Source organism: Scyliorhinus canicula, chromosome 14 (genome assembly GCF_902713615.1).
Source record: "Scyliorhinus canicula chromosome 14, sScyCan1.1, whole genome shotgun sequence".
Lineage (NCBI taxonomy): Eukaryota > Metazoa > Chordata > Chondrichthyes > Carcharhiniformes > Scyliorhinidae > Scyliorhinus > Scyliorhinus canicula.
In genome coordinates, this window is record NC_052159.1 from 89,211,494 (window position 1) to 89,232,556 (window position 21,063).

Sequence of the window (21,063 nt, forward strand, 5' to 3'; positions counted from 1 at the left end):
CCAGACCGCCAAGGTGTCTCCTACTCTCCGCATTCCTGGGACCCTCAGGACTTACCTTTACAGTGGCCCCACTTAGTCCCAGGCAGATCAATGTATTGTCGCTTCTGGTCACAGCAGCGCTGTTCCTGGTCGGGTTGGAGAGCTGTCAGCCAATCTGATTGGCTGATAGCTTTTATGGTTGGGATTGTTACGACCCCCTGGATTATGCATGATCCGGTTCCCCGTGACCACCACAGAGTATGAACACACCTGGTAAAATGGGGCGGGGTTTCCCCTTAACAAGGGGGAAACATTTTCCCCTTAACAAGGGGGAAGCCTCATTGTATTTATACCCCAGCCTGGGTGCAGGTCAGGGAGGGTGACCCTTTGGGAAGAAGAGAATTAGCTCTGTATATCGAATAAACATGTGTTCATTTTACATCCTACCGTACATTCCTGTGTGACTCTTTGTTCGGTTCTACACTGGCGATGAGGCTGAGGTGGAACTGCCTCCGTCACCATGTACTGCACCACTGGACCACTTCATCTGGGCCTCAGGAGGACGAGGTGCCTCACATAGGAACACTTGAAATATTCGATGTGAGTAGTAATGACTGAGCTCAATATATTGAGTGAATGCAATTATTTTTTCACTCGATAACGCGATAATTGGAGATGAAAGGCAAACTGTAGTATTGAGGGCAGCAGTCAGTGGGACAGCATATGCGGACATAAAGAACATAACCCACCCAACCATGCCAGATTCCAGCCTTTTGTTGCATTGGTAGCCTTGGTCGATGAGCATTTGAATCTAAACCCCCCAATTACAGTCCGCAGATATCATTTCTATACAGCCTCCCAGGCCAAAGGAGAGTCAAACAACAACTTTTTGGTGCGCTGAGGGAACCTCGCCGGAACTTGCAAATTTGGGCCTGCATTAGTCCCTGCAAGGTGGCTTCATTTGTGGCATTCGCAATGCTGCCACACAGCAGAAACTATGAACATAAACCTACTTAACCCTCCAGGGAACAATCAAAATTGCCGTCTCCTGTAAGAGCGCGGAACCCGGGGCCCAAGAGCTGCAGGGTATGTCAGTCCTGAACCTCAGTCAACAGAGGGGCCACCGGCCGACCAAAACCAGAACCAAGGAGCATAAACCCCAGCAGTGGAGGGACGGAAGCCACCATGACAGCTCTCCTGAACCAAGGTATCAAGGTGGCAGCTGCAGACGACTATTTTGACACAATAGGATTCCTCAAAATACAGGAGATATTTGTCCAGCCAACCTGTCTATAGAGAAGATAGTTGAGGAAGAAATGTTGGCAAGAGCACAAGGAAAGCTCCTCAGTTGTCTTTGAGTGCTGCTTGGAGCTTTTTGAGGTGCACACGGGAGGGGAAAAGTTAACTCTGCTTAACATTCCATCTGAAAGACAAGACAATTGGTTTTTGGGAGTTTTGATTGAGAGATAAATGTTCACAAGGAGACTAGAAGAACTCGCTAACCGTTGTTCATGTGCCAGTGCTCTCGGATCTTTTATTGGAGATGCTCTAGGATCTTTTACACCTAGATGAGAAAGTCTCAATTTAATCATCCCAATGATAGCATCTTCAACAGTGGAGCACCAACTCTACCCTGAATGAAAGTGTCAGCCTAGATTATGTACCCAATCACTCCACCAGGCATTTTCGAGTAGCACTACTGAGTCAAGCCTGCCACCATAGTGCACTGCTTCATTGATGCGTCAATGTATTCTGATAAAGGCATCTTGTTTTCTCACTGTGAGTGGATATATGCGTGATACCATATTTACATAACGTTATGACTGAAACAGCCTAAGGATGATCTGGTCAAATGGTTTCAACTTCGGAATACTACCAGATGCCACTACTAACTACAGTATGTGGTCTATTCCATGAATTCAAGTGCCAAAGCAATATGCCAACCAATCAGAAATTCCAAACAGATCTTTCACTACAATCACCCAAAAACGATTACTGGCGAACTTTCATCAATGTTAACATTCCACCAAATAGCTTGTTTGATGGCCACTGTCAGGAATGCTGCCCATGTAGTACTAGAGCATTTGCTCTGGCACTTTGACACATTTTGCAACCACAAGAAGAACAGCCTGTATTTATATAGCACCGTTAACATTGTAAAATACCCCAATGTACTTCACTGGAACTTTATCAAACAAAACTTCCCATAGAATCTCATAATCAGATAGGATATGTAACTAAAATCTTGGTCAAAGAGGTAGGTTTCAAGGAGTGTCTTCAAGGAGCAAAGAGAGAAAAACAAAGGGTTTTAGGATAGGAATTCCAGAACGTAAGAGTTTGGTTGAAGGTAGACTTCCTCACAGGAAACAAAAACTATACAGTAATGTGGTTCTATTAAATGGTTGTAAATTTTTAGAGCATACATAACCCTTCTCTTCTTTGTATTATCTTTATTAACGAGAGTGAAAAGAAGACAGAAAACAGTTCTGAGTCCCAGGTCAACCAACATGCCACAGTCAGGAAAACCTTTAATAGATGCCCTTTGGCAACAAGGCTGATACATTGTCTAAAGATTACAGTTAAACAGCAATTACTGAGGGAATTGCCTGCCAATTTTTGTGGTTAGGGACATTTTTGTTTTATATTGCGCCATAACTGTACTATAGTTAATAAAAAAAAATTTTAGTCAAAAATTAAAAATTTCTGCAAAAGGAAAATGTTATTAAATATAGCTTTTTTTCTGTCTAAACCTTTTAGAACAAGATTCTATTGTATGCTAAGTATTATCTTCTTGGAATATATACATTGCAAGCCAACAAAAGTTATCTGCCTTTGTAAGAACCTTAGGTGGCTCACAAAAGTGTTCAATTCAATCATACAGGAGTAAATTTAATTTCTTTCATCTATCACGCAAATAGAAAATTGTACATGCAGTAACAATTTCGTTAAATGTACATCTTTGTCCCTGTGGTACATTCAGATTTAACTCCCATGAATTATTTTATTGCATTTTTGAAATTGGTTGAGGGATTAGGCTGGATAATGCATTATAGACTGCAGAACTTATAAGAATGCTGCACTCTGATTCACATAATCATAATATGACAGATTGTCAGGAATGAAAAGCATAAGTTTCAAGAAGCTTGAAGGTAGTCAGTAATTGAAGCCAACACAGTACTTTATACTCTTGAGTTCTTCTTCAGTACTGCTGTCCAAGTGAATAAGACAATCTGACAGGATTGTTTCCTATATTTTGAGCTGATTGTCGTTTGGCACATAGGCAGGCCTAAAATAAATTACACAAAGCAATACTCCTTTAAATTAATAGTAGTGTTTTAAAACCATGAGGCTTTAACAAATTAGGAGCAGGAGTAGGCTATGCAGCCACGTGAGCCTGCTCTGCCATTCAGTAAACTATGATCTGATCGGATTGTGGCCTCAACTCTACATTATATCTCTTCCCGATAACCTTTGACCTCCTTGCTAGTCAGGAATCTATCTCTGCCTTAAAAATATTCATTGACACTGCCTCTACCACTCTCTGGGGATGAGCGCTCCAAAGACTCACAATCCTCTTGAGAGAAAAACAATTCCTCTCATCTCCGTCTTAAAATGGGAGTAACCTTACTTTTAAACCAGGTCCCCTAGTTCTTTTGTCGAGCAGTAACTGGGAAATATTGGCGTCACTGGCTCAACATCACAGTCTTTCCATTTTCACATTTGGGAATGCAGGCAACTGTTAAGAAGCTGCAACATCTTCATATATGGCATCCCATCAATGAAATACTTTAATTAATTTTCCACAATTCGCATGCTTAATAGGCCAAAGGCCATCCAGTCAGTAATTATCAGCAGCTTTTGTTAATCTGTATGCCAGATTTGAGATTGGAGCTCTGAGTTAAGTTAGGCCGCTCATGTCATTCAAACCTTCTCCAAGCTCTGGTGGATTTAGATGTAAAGTCTCAGGATTGGCATCTTGGTCACCTTGATGTGTCTGCTTGCACCCCAGATACAAGGCTGCATCAGCAACATTGCTCGTGGGGTAGAAGCCATTATAGAACATTACAGTGGCTTTCAGTTCAAATTTTGAGCTTCGGCTGGATTCTCTACTGCCACTTGTCAACGGGATTTCCCATTGAAACCAACCCACACCGCTGGGAAATCTGGGAATTATCCAGCCATCGCGGTTCACTTTTCCCTCCCGCAGGTTTCCTGGGAGCTTGGGGTGACTTCAATGGGAAATCCCATTGACAAAGCGGCAGAGTAGAGAATCCCATCACCAGAGAACGGCACGCCGTCGAAAAACATGGGGGTGGGGTACTGGAGAACCTGTAATGGATCCTGGACTCAATGCTGCCTTCTTGAGGATTGTAACCGAATGGAGAAGGAAAGGTACCACTGAGCACACCCTCAGGAGGAGGCTCTGCCTGTGTTCCAGGGTGTATGTGAATCACAGCAAGAACATGAGAGTCAGGATAGACCCAAACTATGGTAGGAGTTTGTGAGACCAAGTTTGTACCAAAGAAGACTCCCAATCTACAGATGATTGAAAGACAATGCCGCACATGTCTGTGCTTGTCCTGAGCTCTGGTGGATCACATTTGCTACATTGTTTGTGAGAAACTAATGCTCATTGGAATGGGAGGGTATCATCTGCCAGTGGCTTTGAAGATCACTGCTGTGTTCATTTCTTTGCCTGAGGATTGTTCCAGGAATCCACAGGCAAGTTCTCACAGCCCACCACACCTACATGCATCAAAGAGGTTACAGGTGCCCTCTACAGTACGGCACATCACTATGTGAGGTTTGCACACGATAAATATATCCAGGCCATGCAGCTATCATGGACTTTTCTAAGGTACAGGACCCAATTAACTGCATCAAAGGGGCTTTAATGGCTCCATTTAGGCAAGAGTGAATGGACAAACAGATGACAGATGCAGTACAACAAATTATAGACTTTGGTGTGAAAATTATAAAGGAAGGTTATTATTTAAGTGGTGATATATTGGGAAATATGGATGTATAAAGGGGTTTGGGTATCCTTGTACACCAGTCAATGAAAGTAGAGAGGCAGGTGCAGCAAGGAATTAGGAAGGCAAATGGTATGTTGGCCTTCATTGCAAGAGGATTTGAGTTCAGAAGCAGAGGTCTTATTGCAGTTACGCAGGGTCTTGGTGAGACCACACCTGGAGTATTGCATGCAATTTTGGTCTCCCTACCTGAGAAAATAGCCGTGATGTGGAGATGCCGGCCTTAGACTGGGGTGGGCACAGTAAGAAGACGTAACCTGGTGTTGTAAGATTTCTTACTGGACCTAAGAAAGGACATACTTAAGTTCAGCAGAGGTTCATTAGGCTGATCCTGGGGGTTAGCGGAACTGACCTATGAATAGAGATTGGTTTGACTGGGCCTGTATTCACTCGAACTAAGTAGTGTGAGAGGAGATCAGGGCGGTAGACCAGGGACCCAGGATCAATTCTGGCCTTGGGTGACTGTGTGGAGTTTGCACGTTCTCCCCGTGTTTGCATGGGTTTCCTCCAGGTTCTCTGGTTTCCGCCCGCAGTCCAAAGATGTGCAGGTTAGATGTATTGGCCATGCTAATTTTCACCTAGTGCCCAAAAGGTTAAGTGGGGTTACTGGGCTATGGGGATAGGGTGGGGGATAAGGGCTCTTCAGTGGGTTGGTGCTGATTCAATGGACCGAATGGTCTCCTTCTGAACTATAGGTATTTTAGATCTGATTGAAGTTTATAAAATTCTAACAGGTCTGGATGGACTAGATGCAAGAAGGGTGGTAATCTAGATCCAGGGGACACCACTTCAGGATACAGGGTTGGCCATTTAGGACTGAGGTGAGGAAAAACTTCTTCACTCGAAGGGACTGAACCTGTGGGATTCTTTACCATAGAAGGCTTGTGGAGGCCAAGTCGCTAAATGTGTTCAAGAAAGAGATGAACAATTTTTTGACTTTAATGACATCAAGGGGTATGGGGAGAAAGCAGCAATATGGTATTGAGATAGAGGTTCAACCATGGTCTTATTGAATGGCAGAGCAGTCTCAAAGGGCCAGATGGCTGATTCAAGCTCCTAGTTTCTATGGCAGCAAGCCCTAATGCTTATCAACTGCAAAGGGTTTCATTCCGTCAATGTTCAAATAGCTGTGATCGTCAGAATCTCATCGTGTACATTTGTGCCAGATTCCCTGAGAGTTCCCATGACTCATACTTTCTGAGTCACTCTCAGGTGCTTCGGATGTTTGAAGGGACTGAGCATCTACATGGATGGCTGCTTGGAGATAAGGGGTACCCGCTGCTCCATCACATCTGTGTATTGGCCACAGAGTGCCTCGGAGGAGAGGTACAATGAAGCTTGCAGCTCTACACCATCTGTAATTGAGCAGACCATTGGCATCCAGAAGATGCGTTTCTGATGTTTGGACTGCTTAGGTGGGGCTCTGCAGTACAGTTTCCCACACAAGGGTGTGTGTTGCACCCTCCATTACCAGGCGCTGCAAAGGTGCCATATTTTCCAGAGGGAGAAATGGAGGAGGATGAGAGCTCATTGAAGGATGAAGAGCAAGAGTACCAGGAAAATCAAGAGGCTGATCATGGTCAGCTTCCCATGGGAGAATGCTGCAGAGGAAGCACAATGTGGAAGAAGTGTCCATGCCACGCTGTTACCAGATTTCAGAAGGAATAAAGTGAAGGCTACAGGCGATGGCCACATTCCTCCTGTCCCTTAATGTCATTGCATTGCATTGAAATGGATGTCCAAACAATCACTTCGAGAGCAAGTTCAGCATTCAGACTTGCAACTTCATGCTTCATGATTGACCAGGCCACGTTCTCTAAGAAGGTTAGTGCACCCGGAATGCACTCATTCTGTGAATTAAATCGAGAATGCTGCGTTCACTAACTTGATGAATTCGTCATCACATTAATGAGAAACTACAGCGATCAATGAGGGGTGGGCAAGATTAGGGCTATCACCCCCCACCCCATCTAGGCCTTGTCCTTTGTCACTACCACTGAGCAGACACAACTGCTGCTAATCCTTCAAGGATATTGAATTGCCCTCACAAAATAGTGCATTGTGCGCAAGAAAGATTGCAAGCGCATTAAGCACACACCTCCAATAACATCTCCATGGGGAGATAACACATTTCCATAAGGGTGTGGAAACTATCTACAGTGAGACTGACATTAAAGGAAGACCATCACTGAGTGGGAGGAATGCCAATCCTTGCATTAAGAAGATACACAAGTAAATAATCGCAATACCTTCAGTCAACCAAGTCATTCATATCAACATCAAATGTATCAACAAGAGTGCAATATTTATACACTGCTTGCACACCAAAGACCAAATTTCTACATTTCTTAATTTTCTAGGTGCAGATTCATCAGCCGCAGCAGAGGTGGAGGCCACCTGCTGACTGTTATTTCCTCATGTCTGTGATAATAAGCAGTGTGTCAGTGGGTACCCCTTATCTCTTGGGGGACATCCTTGGTGGCCCAAAGCCGAAAGGCCCCAGCTTGATAGGGTCTCCTGCTCAGGGACAGATACGTCCTCCTCAGGCTCAGCAGTTAGAATAGATGGGGTATTGGGCAGAGGGCATTTTGAATAGCTGGACACACTTGGAGTGTCCTGAGTGGAGGTCCCCAGGGCGTCTGGCTGACGCGCATCTTCCCTGAGTATGCCCAAGGGACCCTTCATGACTCTTTGAGGAGAAGGGGCAGCTGGAGGGAGGTTAAGGTGCTCCACTCTACATGGCCTTGTTGGTTCCCACAAGTGTGGGTGGCCATGGGGCCTAGGATCGAGCGCAAATCCAACAAAACCAGCTGGATCAAAGTCTCAATGCTAGTCGGCAACCTTCCCATTGTGATCTTAAGGCACTTGCATATCAGAACTACAATATCAGACAGAATGGGGTGGACTCCTCCATCCTTTACTGTGGTCTGCTGAGTGACTGTCACCCCTCTGCCTGATGTTATGCTACCTTTTGTTGCAGCTCCAGCATTGTGCCACCGACCACTCATGGAGTCTCATCATCTGACTCGGACAGAGTGGGTGGATGACCTCCAACAGCCCTCCAAGTTCGGGAGACCTGGGCTGTCCCTGCCTCCGACAATTGCAGAGAAGTGTTAGTGATGTGTTCTCCAAAGGTGACGCTAAGCCAAATCTAGAGATATGACTCACTGAGGTGTATGCCTTTGATGGTCAGCACGGGCTTGGAGGGCCGATGGGCCTGTTCCTGTGCTGTACTTTTCTTTGTTCTTTGTTCTTTGTTTGTGCTGGTGGGGCATGCAGGTGAATGCAGTTACGGTTCTTCCTCAGTCATTCCTCAGGTACCTCCTCCTGTAGAAGTCAATATTTTTCCCGCTTCTGGACTGTGGTAGAAAGATTCAACAACGCTCGTTAAGAAAACATAACAAGACTTTATTTTCAAAAAGACTGCAGTTTATGGCTGAAACTTGAGGTGAGCAGTCAGCAAAACTGCTGATTCCTTCTCAAGTTCGCGCTTTCACAGAGAATCAGCTCAATATTTATACATTATCATTATCAAGATTGCGTGACAACAGTTTAGTCAGGAATTCGATCGGAAATAGAAACGGAAGCAATGTCATAAAACAGACCTTTTTTGTCGCATCACTCATACCATTATCTTGTCCTTGGAGGGACCATTGAAAGGTCGGAGGAGATTTATTTCTTCCTGAACTTATCTTGTTTTATTCCTATGGCCCTGGGCTATGACGTGTTAGTTTTATCAGGAGTCACCGAGGTCCGGTATTTTGGAATGGCTTGACCTTCTCTGATCTTATTCAGAGTTGGCCTTATCAGTCTTACAGTATAAAATGGTTAGGGCAGCTTTTCTTACATTGTGTCAAATTATGACCGGTCTTCCCATTGACCAGTTTTCCCATCATGCCATTACTTAATTCGTATCATATCACACTCAAAGATGGTCAGGGGACTGGTATTATGCTCTGTGCATGTGCCTCAATCTGCTGGTGCCAATAACGGAGAGAAAGTAGTTTTAGTTTATGTTCAGTTATAACGCTAGATTCCATGTTACTCACTGTGAATGTCAGGATGAAAATGACTCATGGAGGCATCATCCATACTAGGTTGCCGTGGTAAACCAATCTTCATGTCCCCACAGAAGTGACCCCTGTCCTCCTCAGCCAGCTCGGCAGCATTCTCCTCACATTTTGTGAGGGGTACCATGTTGGACGTCCCTCCTCCAGTGTGTGATCTTTCCTGTCTGTTGTGGGCTAGCTTGACTTGCATGAAGTCAAAAGAAAGGAATGTAATAATAAAGGATGAAGCAGAGGTTGGAAAAGATGCATGTCCCCTGTGTGTGTTGAGGCCTCCCAGAAAGGGCTGAGATTAGAGTATGAACAGTGTGATAGATGAGATGGTGGTGATGTGAAAGTGTCTGTGAGACAATTATTGGTGATATATGTCCCTTGCTAATGGCCATGTGAGATCCCTAAAGAGACTTGCCCATTGAGTACATGATGCCATGGTGAGAGATTGGTATGAGGCAGTTAAAGGTTGACTTACTCTGACAGAGCATATGAGATCATTCATCCCTTTCCTGCACTGGATGGCAATGTGAGTGTGATGGCCAGTCACACTAACTTGCTCTACTATGGCCTCCCAGGCTGGAGAGATGAGGCTGTCGTGCTTCTTGGAGCCATCCCTGGGGTAAAGCCATCCCTCTGCTTCCCTGCTCCTCTGATGAAGGCCTCTAGGGCATTGTGGCAGAAGAAGTCTTCTTCTTCTGCTTTCCAACCTTCTTCTGGTAGGCAGACATATCCAAAGGTTTCCTGGAGCCAGCTGGTCTGAAAAGAGTGAAATGTGCTTTAGTGGCGTTTGAATATGGTGCCTGGACCTTCAACAGACTCGCTTGCGCATAATAAATGAGCTTCCTAACTTGAAAGAAAGTGCAACTTCCTGTCATTCCACCCTGTGGGGAGTGTACCGTGGAGCTCGCACATCACTGCACTTAGCTTCAAAGATGGAAAATTCTGCCCAATGCATCTAGTAGCTCAGCAGTGGCAAAAGCTAGGCAATGTATTCTTCTCATCATAACACAAGACATCAAATCTGATTGCTGCAGAAATATTCATGATTGCAAACCTTCTCTACTAATGATCTTTTTCCAGTATGATCACTTAGCATACGTACTTCCAGTTGAGCTTCATCCTTGTCAAAATGAGTACGTGATGCTGAACAATATCTTAAATATAGCGCAATAGAATGTTTGACTTTTTAAAATGTATTTATGGGATGTAGGCGTTGCTGGCGAGACCAGTATTTACTGTGCATTCTTAATTTCCCTTGAGAAAGTGGTGGTGAGCTGCCTTCTTGATCTGCTGCAATCGATGTGCCATAGGAACCCCCATGGCATGATTAAGAAGGGAGTTCCAGGATTTTGACCCAATGACCCTGAAGGAACAGCGTCAGGATGGTGAGTGGCTTGAACATTCCCAGTGTTCCCATGCATCCGCTTTCCCTCTCCTTCTAAGCAGTAGATGTCACAGGTTTAGAAAATGCTGTCGAGGTCATCTTGGTGAGTTGCTGCAGTGCATCTTGAAGATAGTATGCACTGTGCATTGGTGCACATGGTCTTTGCAGCCAAATGTTTATCCATTCTGGCCATTTGTTAAATATTCTCAAATTCTAGTCTTTGAATACTTTTTTGATGAACATTTACATCGAGTAGCCCAATTAATGTGGAACAATAATAAAATATATTGATGTGAAATTTAACAAACAGCCATTAAAACAGCAATGTTTCAATGATGTCATATGAACAACTGCATTTTCTTCAAGCTACTTAAGGTTAAAGTCTTGCACACAATGCGTGCTATTCACCTGCTGTTTACATTTAAACATTCCGAATCTTTAATTCTATCTAGCTACATAATAAATTATTTGGATTGATTTTTCACAGTGCTGTTTGTGAAATCTTCATTAATGCAATGCCAGCTAAAATAGCGGAGCATGGCTCGCAACTATAGCTTCAAAAGTCTCCAAGAACTTCAAACAAAATAAAACTGACAGGTGACATGGCAAAGCACTTTTTAAACTTTGTTCTTTCACTTGTCACTAAGAAGCTTACAATCAGTTTTGTGAGCTATGGTACAACTCAAATGTCAGGACTGATTCAGTTTAATATTGTATTTGCCTTCCTCTCAAGCTGCAGTGCAAAGATTTTTTAAAATATAAATATTAATATAAAATATTTAATATAGAATATTAAAGGGGCTTTTCACAGTAACTTCATTGCAGTGTTGATGTGTGTCTACTTGTGACAATAAAGATTATTATTATAATGTGTTACCATTTTTAAGGGGAAGGTGAATTTTATGGTATACCTTTGTGTTCATATTATAGAAAATCTTATAGCATATTAACATCAGTTTAGTTTCACATGGGCCCTAAACAAGTCAAATGTAAATTAGATGCCAAAGTCATCACAGACTTTGGAAGATTTGAAGCATGTTGCGTTTGAACTTGAAGTTTTTTTATCTGATTCAAATCCACCCATTTTATGTGGTTAAAATTCCTTCCAAAAGCCTAGATAGATATTTAGATAGAAAGGGCTGGGTAGGGGCCTTCCTTCTTTCCGTATAAGTGTAGTGAACTTCTCTGTTCGGGTGTTGATCTGGATCTTTCCTCTTTGTGGTCCTGCTACCACCCTTTAAACATTGATCTGCTGCTTTGGTCAATGAAGGTGTGATACCACTGCAGCCCAACTCTCATTTTGTCCCTTTACCTGATGGGTTAAAGGGACAAAGCACGTCCGCTATAACAGATCTCTTACAATTCTGAAAAATGTGTTGTGATCACAATGATATTAGAGGGGACATCGTAACCTGACATGATGTCAAGAATCCACGCTACAGTGCTTAAATGTATAGGTTAGCTTATACCAGTTATTTGTTCCAAAATTATATAAATTAGTACACTGATTTTATCAATGGACTCAACATGATTTCATGTCTTCCCCCCTCAGGAAGTTAGTCCACACAGCTGAGTTGAGATCATGTTGTTCTGTATGTTCAACCATACTCTCTTGTACAGGGAGGTCACATCAAGTAAATTTTGAATTGGATCTCAGTACTTCATTTTTTTAAAAGTTGCCATTATTCTTTCATTCAATTCTAGAGCTTTAGAACTCCGAAACAAGTGGAGAAAACTTTTCTGAGAGCCAATAAATAATGTGTACGAACCAAAATTCGAATTGATCTAAGATAATAAAACTCAAGTACTGCCCCCAACAATTCCAGATTTTAAGAGTTCAAATTCATTTCACTCTCAGAGATCGGTTAATTATTTGCACCGTTGATACTTTATCCCTTTCATTTTTAAATTTTTTTATTAAGCTAATCAAAGTAACTATCAAGAAATGCAATGGTTAATCTGAATAAAACACGCACTGACATACAAAATGACTGTTCACCTTGCAGTACATCCCATTGCCAGTGCATGAGGTCACCTTCCAGCCATAGTCCATTGGCTGCTCTGATGATAATTCTTATGATTGACACTATTAAATGCCACCTTGTTAGAGGGTAAACACATAGCTGTCAGCATCCTTCATCTTTTACAATCATTGTTGGATGAATGAATCCATCTTAATAGATTGACAATCAAGATGATTGTAAGAGACATCGGCTAACATAAATGAAAGCTATGTGGTTATGATATTATGAACTATTTTGCATAATAACAGCATCTTGTGCTTAGAATGTTGGAAAGTAGTACTCAATAGTCAATATCATCATTTTTCTTTATTGACTAAGACAGCATTGGCAAATCAATGTGCCTTTACATTAAAATCGTAAGAGATAAATGTCAGCCCAATTAATTGAACAGACACTGCAGTGCATAAATGATCATTTTTAAAACTGCTCATATATCATTTCCACTGGCAGAGCACATTTTAGTAAATCAAGCTAACTGAGCCTCAGCGCATTCAGCCAAGTGTTTAGCCATTCATTCTCCTGCATGAGTTTCTTGAAGGATCTAATGCTGAATTTACAGGGTACGCTATCCTGTAAATAGCATGGCGCTCATAACTAAGATGTTAGAAGTTCAAATCCCATCATAATAAGTTATGAAATAGAACTTGTAAAGATCTGGTAATTTGTGGGCCAATGACAACAAATGACCATGAAAGCTGCTGGATTAATACGGAAACCTAAATGGTTCACTCATTTAAATCACAGAAAGAAACTACATGCTCACCTGATGTGACCTTCAAATTACCATCACATACGATGTGGTTGAATTATAATGCCCTCAGTGCAACCAAGGGTGGACGGTGAGTATTGTCTTTTTAACCATTTAGGGGATGTTTAGCACAGGGCTAAATCGCTGGCTTTGAAAGCAGACCAAGGCATGCCAGCAGCATGGTTCGATTCCCTGAAGAGGCGCCGGAATGTGGTGACTTGGGACTTTTCACAGTAACTTCATTTGAAGCCTACTTGTGACAATAAGTGATTTTCATTTAGCAGGGGCTGTTTAGCACAGGGCTAAATCACTGGATTTGAAAGCAGACCAAGCAGGCCAGCAGCACGGTTCAATTCCCTTACCAGCCTCCCCGAACAGGCGCCGGAATGTGGCGACTAGGGGCTTTTCACAGTAACTTAATTTGAAGCCTACTTGTGACAATAAGCAATTTTCATTTCATTTCAGCCTCTATTAAATAGAAGAATACATTCTCTTGCTCTCATAGATTTATTCTTCTCGGTTTAGTGTATCAGCAACTTCAGAAAATGCTCGCTTTAAATGATGTCTATATTGAGAGGCATACATTTACTCAGCTAACTGAAATTAAAATTCAGAAACATTCATTATTAAAAGTAAAAAACTAAATCTTCGAGGAACTGAGCGACTTCAGGGTTCCGTACACAAATTTTTAAACTGGAAAGAAAAATAGATTAAGTTGTAAAACAAGCATGTAATTTTACAAATAGGCATTGAATCTAAAAGCAAAGGTAATGCTGAAACTGTACAAATCATTGCTAACACTGTTGGTTTCGTTGTACTATTTTAGAAAGGATGTCAAGGTTATGGAGAGGGATTCAGAGGGCATTCAATAAGAATCTTTATCAGTAGCGCAAAGCAGGCAATAAGCACGCCATTGTAACCATGTGCCTTAACATCCTAGGCAGAAAATTGGGAAACCAAAGCTAAATACTGCAGAAAATGGAAATCTGAAATAAAAACAAAAAGTGCTGGAAATGCTCATCAGGCCAGGCATCATTTGTGGAGAAATTGCCTTTGTTCTGATGAAAGCTTATCAACCTGAAATATTGGGCAAGATTTACCGGCTGTTCACGCCAGCAGGATATTCTAGTCCCAGGACGGCGCAGAAGTTTCCCGGAGACGAGATGTGCAGTCAACGGGAAATCCTGTTGACAATGGCAGAACCTGTAAATCCCACTGGCGGGCCGTCTCCACCGCTGAAAAACACACTGCGAGTTGGCCAGTAAATCCCATCCGTTAACTCTGTTTGTAAACACCGTGCCCCCCCCCCCCCCCCCCCCCCACCTGCTGAACATTTCCAGCATTTATTGTGCAAATTGGGAAAGTTTTGCTTTTTTTATCTGGAAAAAGCTAATGTATTTATTCTGTGTCATTCCATCAGCTTTTATCATTTGAAGCTGAAAGCAAAGTATTAGGCCAGGCGTCTGCCCAATTCTCCTTGACAGCTTTGTCCCTGCTCTTCAGCTTCCAAGATCCCAGCGAGGTTGCTAGCACTGTTCAGTGTCGAGCCATTGTGCGCCTATCTCCCTATCACATGTGCAGTGCCAAGAGCACCTCCTTGCCAAATGTTGTGTCCTACTTTGACCCACTGACTCTCTTATTGGGCTGGGGTGATGCTTTTGGACAACCATGACTGACTCCCCATTTTATCTCTGCCTCTCTATAGCTGGCAACTTCCTGAAAACATGGGGAGCCTGTCCGCCTCCTCAAAATTTTAAACTTTAACCCTTGACAAGCTCTTAATGAGCTATGCAACAGTGCTAACTGGTCTTAGTTGGGAAGAGATAAGAGTTCTGTCCTACCTTGCCAACACCCTGGTGATAATTGTCAGAGCAGTGCTCCGAAAGCTAGTGTTTGAAACAAACATGTTGGACTTTAACCTGGTGTTGTCAGACTTCTTACCATAATTGTCAGAGCCAGAGCTCACCTTGAAATTGACGTGACACCTAGTGTGTTTATTGTGGGGCCTTCATTCCCGCCTTCAGGGCCTCAAACGTTCAGCCCCAAATTTTTGCCAAAATTCATTTACATAATTCCAAACAACAATCTGTGCAATCCAACACAAGAAGGAAATACAATCAAATTGATTCTTTTCTGTAAATTTCTATCCATCAATATGGATCTAAGGGTGATAACCTGGCACAGCTTTATTAATGCAATTGAAAATGGGTTTACCAACACAAATAAACCACTTTAAAAGTGATATTCAGATATCCATCTGATTTCAAATAACTGATAGTAACTGTTTTATTTTGTTTGTGAATATATTTGGGTTGAATCGTGAACCTGTGTTTGTCCTTTGTTCATCTTGCAAATAAGAGCACCTGGTTAAAACATTTTAATAATGAAATGTTCTAAGTGTCTGATAAAAATCGCTGGCTTTGAAAGCAGACGAAGGCAGGCCAGCAGCACGGTTCAATTCCCGTAACAGCCTTCCCGAACAGGCGCCAGAATGTGGCGACGAGACGCTTTTCACAGTAACTTCATTTGAAGCCTACTTGTGACAATAAGCGATTTCCTTTTCATGTCATTTCATTTACAGATAACATGAGGGTCTCCAATGGCCCGGAAGACCCCCCTCCCCCAGGTGCTGTTACACCTGGTCCATGTTTGCGTGGACCAGCACTAAATAGTGCCCTGGTTGGGGTCTCTCAGGCACAGCCATTGATTCCCGGGCGCCGGGTGATGCTGACGAACGCATATTTAAATGAGTGAGATCCAGATCATGACATCTCGCATGACATATTGAGCATCGCAAATCATGGGAGAGGCCTCTCACAAGATTCAATGGCCTCGTCCCAACACCAAGTCGGGCGAGACGAGGACGCTGAATCGCACCTGCAAAGTTTGTCCCCAGTACCCTGGACTGTGTTTTTAATACCAACAAACATTTTGTCAATTATTTATTGCCTTTTCTGATTGTGTATTTGGGTTAATACATGTGGCACTTAATATGATTAGCACAGTATTAATCGATAAAGCAAATCAAAATGCAGCATTATGTTACCAAATCTCTAGAGTATAAGCTGGCGAAAGAGCTGTGAGGTTAATTCTATGTCAAAGGATTAAATTATATAAAATCTAACTGGCAGAACATAGGCATTGATTTCTGTCCTCGCTACCTGATGGAAATCTGGTAGGACAGATACCTGACTTCTATAGAACCCATTGATTTTAATGGAAATTTCTACTTTGCATTTTGCCCACCAGTGTAAAGCTTTGTCTGCTAATGCAGACTGTGAAGTGCCTTGGAATATTTTACTATATTAAGGGTGCTGTATAAATGCAAGTTATTGTTGTTGCCAGATCACAGTCTGACACCGAAGATGAAATGGCAGATTTTTTTCAACTTTGAAAAGAAGTAGCTGTGATGGACCTTACATGTAAGGATATTTCATGACATAAATATAGGTAACTCTGGCGCACTGCATCAGGATATTCCATCAGAATGGAGAGGGCATTTCAGGTTCAAAGGTGGCATGAGACAATTGAATGTTATCACAGGGGGGCACAGTATGAACCAAGAAATACTGGGGACTTGTATGAAAGCTATGGCAATAATCATGGATGATTTTAATATGTACATAAACTCAAATGAGCAAGGGTAGCCGCAGGGAGAGTTCATGGAATGTATTAGAGATTGTTTCTTGGAACAATATATTGTGGATCCAAGCAAGGAGCAGGTGACTCTGGAATTGGTATTGTGCATTGAGAGGGGATTAATTGATGACCTCATAGTTAAGGATCCTCCCGCTGAACAGTGACCATAGTATGGTAGAATTAAAATTTCAGTTTGGGGATGAGACAGTGGGAGTCCCACACCAGTGTTCCGGAATTAAGCAAAGGTAATTACATAGGCATGAGGACAGGATTGGCCCAAGTAGACTGGGCAGGTAGGCTAAAAGGTAGGATAGCTGATGAGTAGTGTCAGTTGTTTAAGGAGATACTCAGGGCGCGATTCTCATCGGGAGAAATGGGAGAAATCATAAGGCTGGCGTCAAACCCGGGCGGGTTTGACGCCAGCGCGCCCCTTCCCGACCGGGAACCGATTCTGGTCCCCGGTCGGGGCTAGCAGCCCGACGCCGCAAGCTCCGGCATCACGGGCTTAACGAATTTCGTTAAGCCCGCTTGCCGGAGTTAGCGCCGGCTGATGCGTCATATGACGTCAGCCGCGCATGCGCGGATTGGAAGACTCCAACCCGCGCATGCGCGGATGACGTCAGCGCGTATTTGCGCGAAACCCGCGCATGCGCGGGCCGGGATGCCCCTCAGCCGCCCCGCGAATGGATACTGCGGGGTGGTGGAAGGACAAATAGTGCGCGGGCATCGGGCCCGCTGCCCGCGATCGGTGGGCACCGATCGCGGGCCCATGGCACCCTTGGCACGGCCGTGGTACTGCCGTGCCAATCGGTGCCATGGTTATAAAAAGCGAGTTTGTGACGCCGTTTTTACGAACGGCCAGACCAGGTCTGTTTGCCGTTCGTAAAAACAGCGTAAAGGGCTGGGACTTCGGCCCATCGAACAGCTGTGAATCGCTGCCTGCCGTAAAAAAACGGCGGCAGCGATTCGTGTCGGGAGTTGGGGGGGGGGGGAGAATAGCGGGAGGGCGGGAAAAATGTCGGGAAGGCCCTCCCGCTATTCTCCGACCCGTCGTGGGGGTCGGAGAATTTCGCCCTCAATTCCTCACAATTAAAATATATTCCAGAGAGGAAGAAAGATGGTAAGAGGGGTAAAAAAACATTCATGGCTAAGCAAGGATGTTACGGACAATATAAAGACAAGAACTAAGGTGGACCATGTTGGAACGACCAGTGGCAGGCTGCAAGATCGGGAAACTTTCAAACATGCGGCAACTTGCACTGGCCGGCGGAGGCCCTTCGGCGCCATTTGGCGTGGCGCCAAGCCCCTTCCCCACCGGCTGGCATGGCGCAAACCACTCCAGCACCAGCCTAGCACCTTTAGGGCGGCCCGACGCCGGTGTGGTTCACGCCACTCCTCGGCGCAGGGACTCCCCGCCCCGCCGGGTAGGGGACAATCCCGCCCCATGTCTCAGGATATCTTACCTGAAGAAACAGGCAGAAAATTGCGGGAACAGCAGCCGTTGGGCGGAGCCACGCTGGCAGTAAGTGAATCATTTTTCTTTTCTTTTAAATCTCTTTGGGAATTTAGATCAGAGGGGATGGAGGTTAGGGCAGTTGCATGCTCCTTCTGTAGGATGTGGGAGGTAAGGGACACCACTAGTGTCCCCATTGACTACACCTGCGGGAAGTGCACCCAACACCAGTTCCTCGGAGATTGCATAAGGGATGTGGAGCTGGATGAACATTGGATCATCTGGGAGGCACAGGGGGTGATAGAGAAGAGTTTCAGCGAGGTAGCCACACCCACGGTTCAGGACAAGAGTAGCTGGGTTACAGTCAGGGGACAGAAAGGGAACAGGCAGACAGTGCAACAATCCCCTGTGGCCGTTCCCCTTCAAAACAAGTACACTGTTTTGGATGCTGTTGTGGAGGAGACCTACCAGGAGAAGGCCGTAGCGGCCAGATCTCTGGCACTGAGCCTGCTTCTGTGGCTCAGAAGGGAAGGGGGGAGATTGGTGCATATTGGCACCAATGACATAGCGATGAAAAGGGATGAGGATTTAAAAAGTGATTTTAGGGAGTTAGGTTGGAAGCTAAAGAGCAGGACAAGCAGAGTAGTGATCTCAGGACTGCTACTGGTGCCACGTGCAAGTGATGCAATGAACAGAGAGCGAGAGCAGCTGAACAAGTGGCTACAGGGCTAGTGCAGGAGGGAAGGCTTCAGATATGTGGATCATTGGGATATCTTCTGGGGAAGGTGGGACCTGTACATGAAGGACGGATTGCACCTAAACTGGAGGGGCACCAATATCCTGTACGGGAGGTTTGCTAGAGCTTTTTGGGAGGGTTTAAACTAGTTTGGCAGGGGGATGGGAACCAGAGCTATGGATCAGAGGTTAGGGTTGCTGTTGAAAGGGCAGAAATAGTATGCAGCAAATCTGTGAGGAAGGATAGACAGTTGATAGGGCAAAGTTTCACTCAGTGGAATGGGTGAAAGTGTGTCTGTTTCAATGCAAGGAGTGTCAGGAATAAGGGAGATGAACTTAGAGCATGGATTAGTACTTGGAACTACGATGCTGTGGCCATTACGGAGACATGGATTTCACATGGGCAGGAACGGTTTTTAGATGTTTCTGGATTTAGATGTTTTAAGCAGAATAGGGAGGGAGGTAAAAGAGGAGGGTGGTGGCACTGTTAATTGGAGAGTGCATCACAGCTACAGAAAAGGAGGTAGTAGAGGCGGGTTTGTCTACCAATAGAGATGGCAGAACAGATTGAGTGGCAGATCTTGGAAAGGTGCAGAAGTAACAGAGTTGTTGCCATGCGTGACTTCAACTTCCCTAATATTGACTGGAACCTCCTTAGTGCAAATGGTTTGGATGGAGCAGATTTTGTCAGGTGTGTCTTGGAAGGATTCCTGACTCAATGTGTAAATAGGCCGACAAGGGGGAGACCATATTGGACTTGGTGCCCGGCAACATACCAGGCCAGGTGGCAGATGTCTCGGTGGGAGAGCATTTCGGTGATAATGACCATAACTCCTTGACCTTTACCTGCACTTCCGGGGGCTAGGCTAGCGCTGGTGGGGTTAGCGCCGCGCCAACCGGCGCCGAAGGGACTCCGCTGGCAGGCGCGAGTTGTCACATGCGCAGGACCACCAGCGTGTTCTGGCACATGCGCGGAATCGCTGGCATGTTTCCTGCATATGCGCAGGGGGTTTCTTCACCACGCCAGCCATCGCGGAGCCTTACAAAGGCCGGCGCAGAGGGAAAGAGTGCCCCCATGGCACAGGCCCGCTCGCAGATCGGCGGGCCCCGATCGCGGCCCCGAACCGCCCTTCAAGCCAGGTCACACCGGTACGGACCTTTCACGCCGGCAGGACTGGCCGCTAACGGATGGCCACTCGGCCCATCGGTGCCCGGAGAATTGCCGCGGGGCCACTGCTAACGGCCCCCGACCTGCGCGGCATGATCGCCGCCCCTGGTCCCGCCCGAAAAATGGCACTGGAGAATTCGGCAGCCGGTGTCGGAGCGGCGGGGGGGGGGGGGGGGGGGGGGGGGTGATTCACACCGCCCCATGGCAATTCCCCGACCCGGTGGGGTGTTGGCGGATCACGCCCATTGTGTCCAGTTCTGATCGCCTCATTATAGGAAGGAGGTGGATGCTTTGCAGAGGGTGCAGAGGAGATTTATCAGGATGCTGCCTACACTGGAGGGCGTGTCTTATGAAGAAAGGTTGAGGGAGCTGGGGCTTTTCTCATTGAAGCGAAGAAGGAAGAGAGGTGAATTGATAGATATGTACAAGATGATGAGAGGCATGGATAGAGGAGATTGCCAGAGACTTTTACCCAGGGAGGAAATGGCTGTGATGAGGGGACATAATTTTAAGGTGATTTGAGGAAGGTATAGGGGAGATGTCACAGGTAGGTTCTTTACACAGAGTTGTGGGTTCATGGAATGCACTGCTAGCGGAGGTGGTGGAGTCAGAGTCATTTGGGACATTTAAGCGACTCTTGGACAGGCACATGGACAGCAGTAAATTGATGGGGTGTAGGTTTGGTTGATCTTTGATTCGGATAAATGGATTGCATAACATTCTGGGCCGAAGGGCCTGTACTGTGCTGTACTGTTCTATGTTCTAAAGCTGGAGCAAAATATCAAAAAGGATAGCAAAAGCTTCTGTAAGTACATAAAAGGGAAGAGATTTGCTAAAAT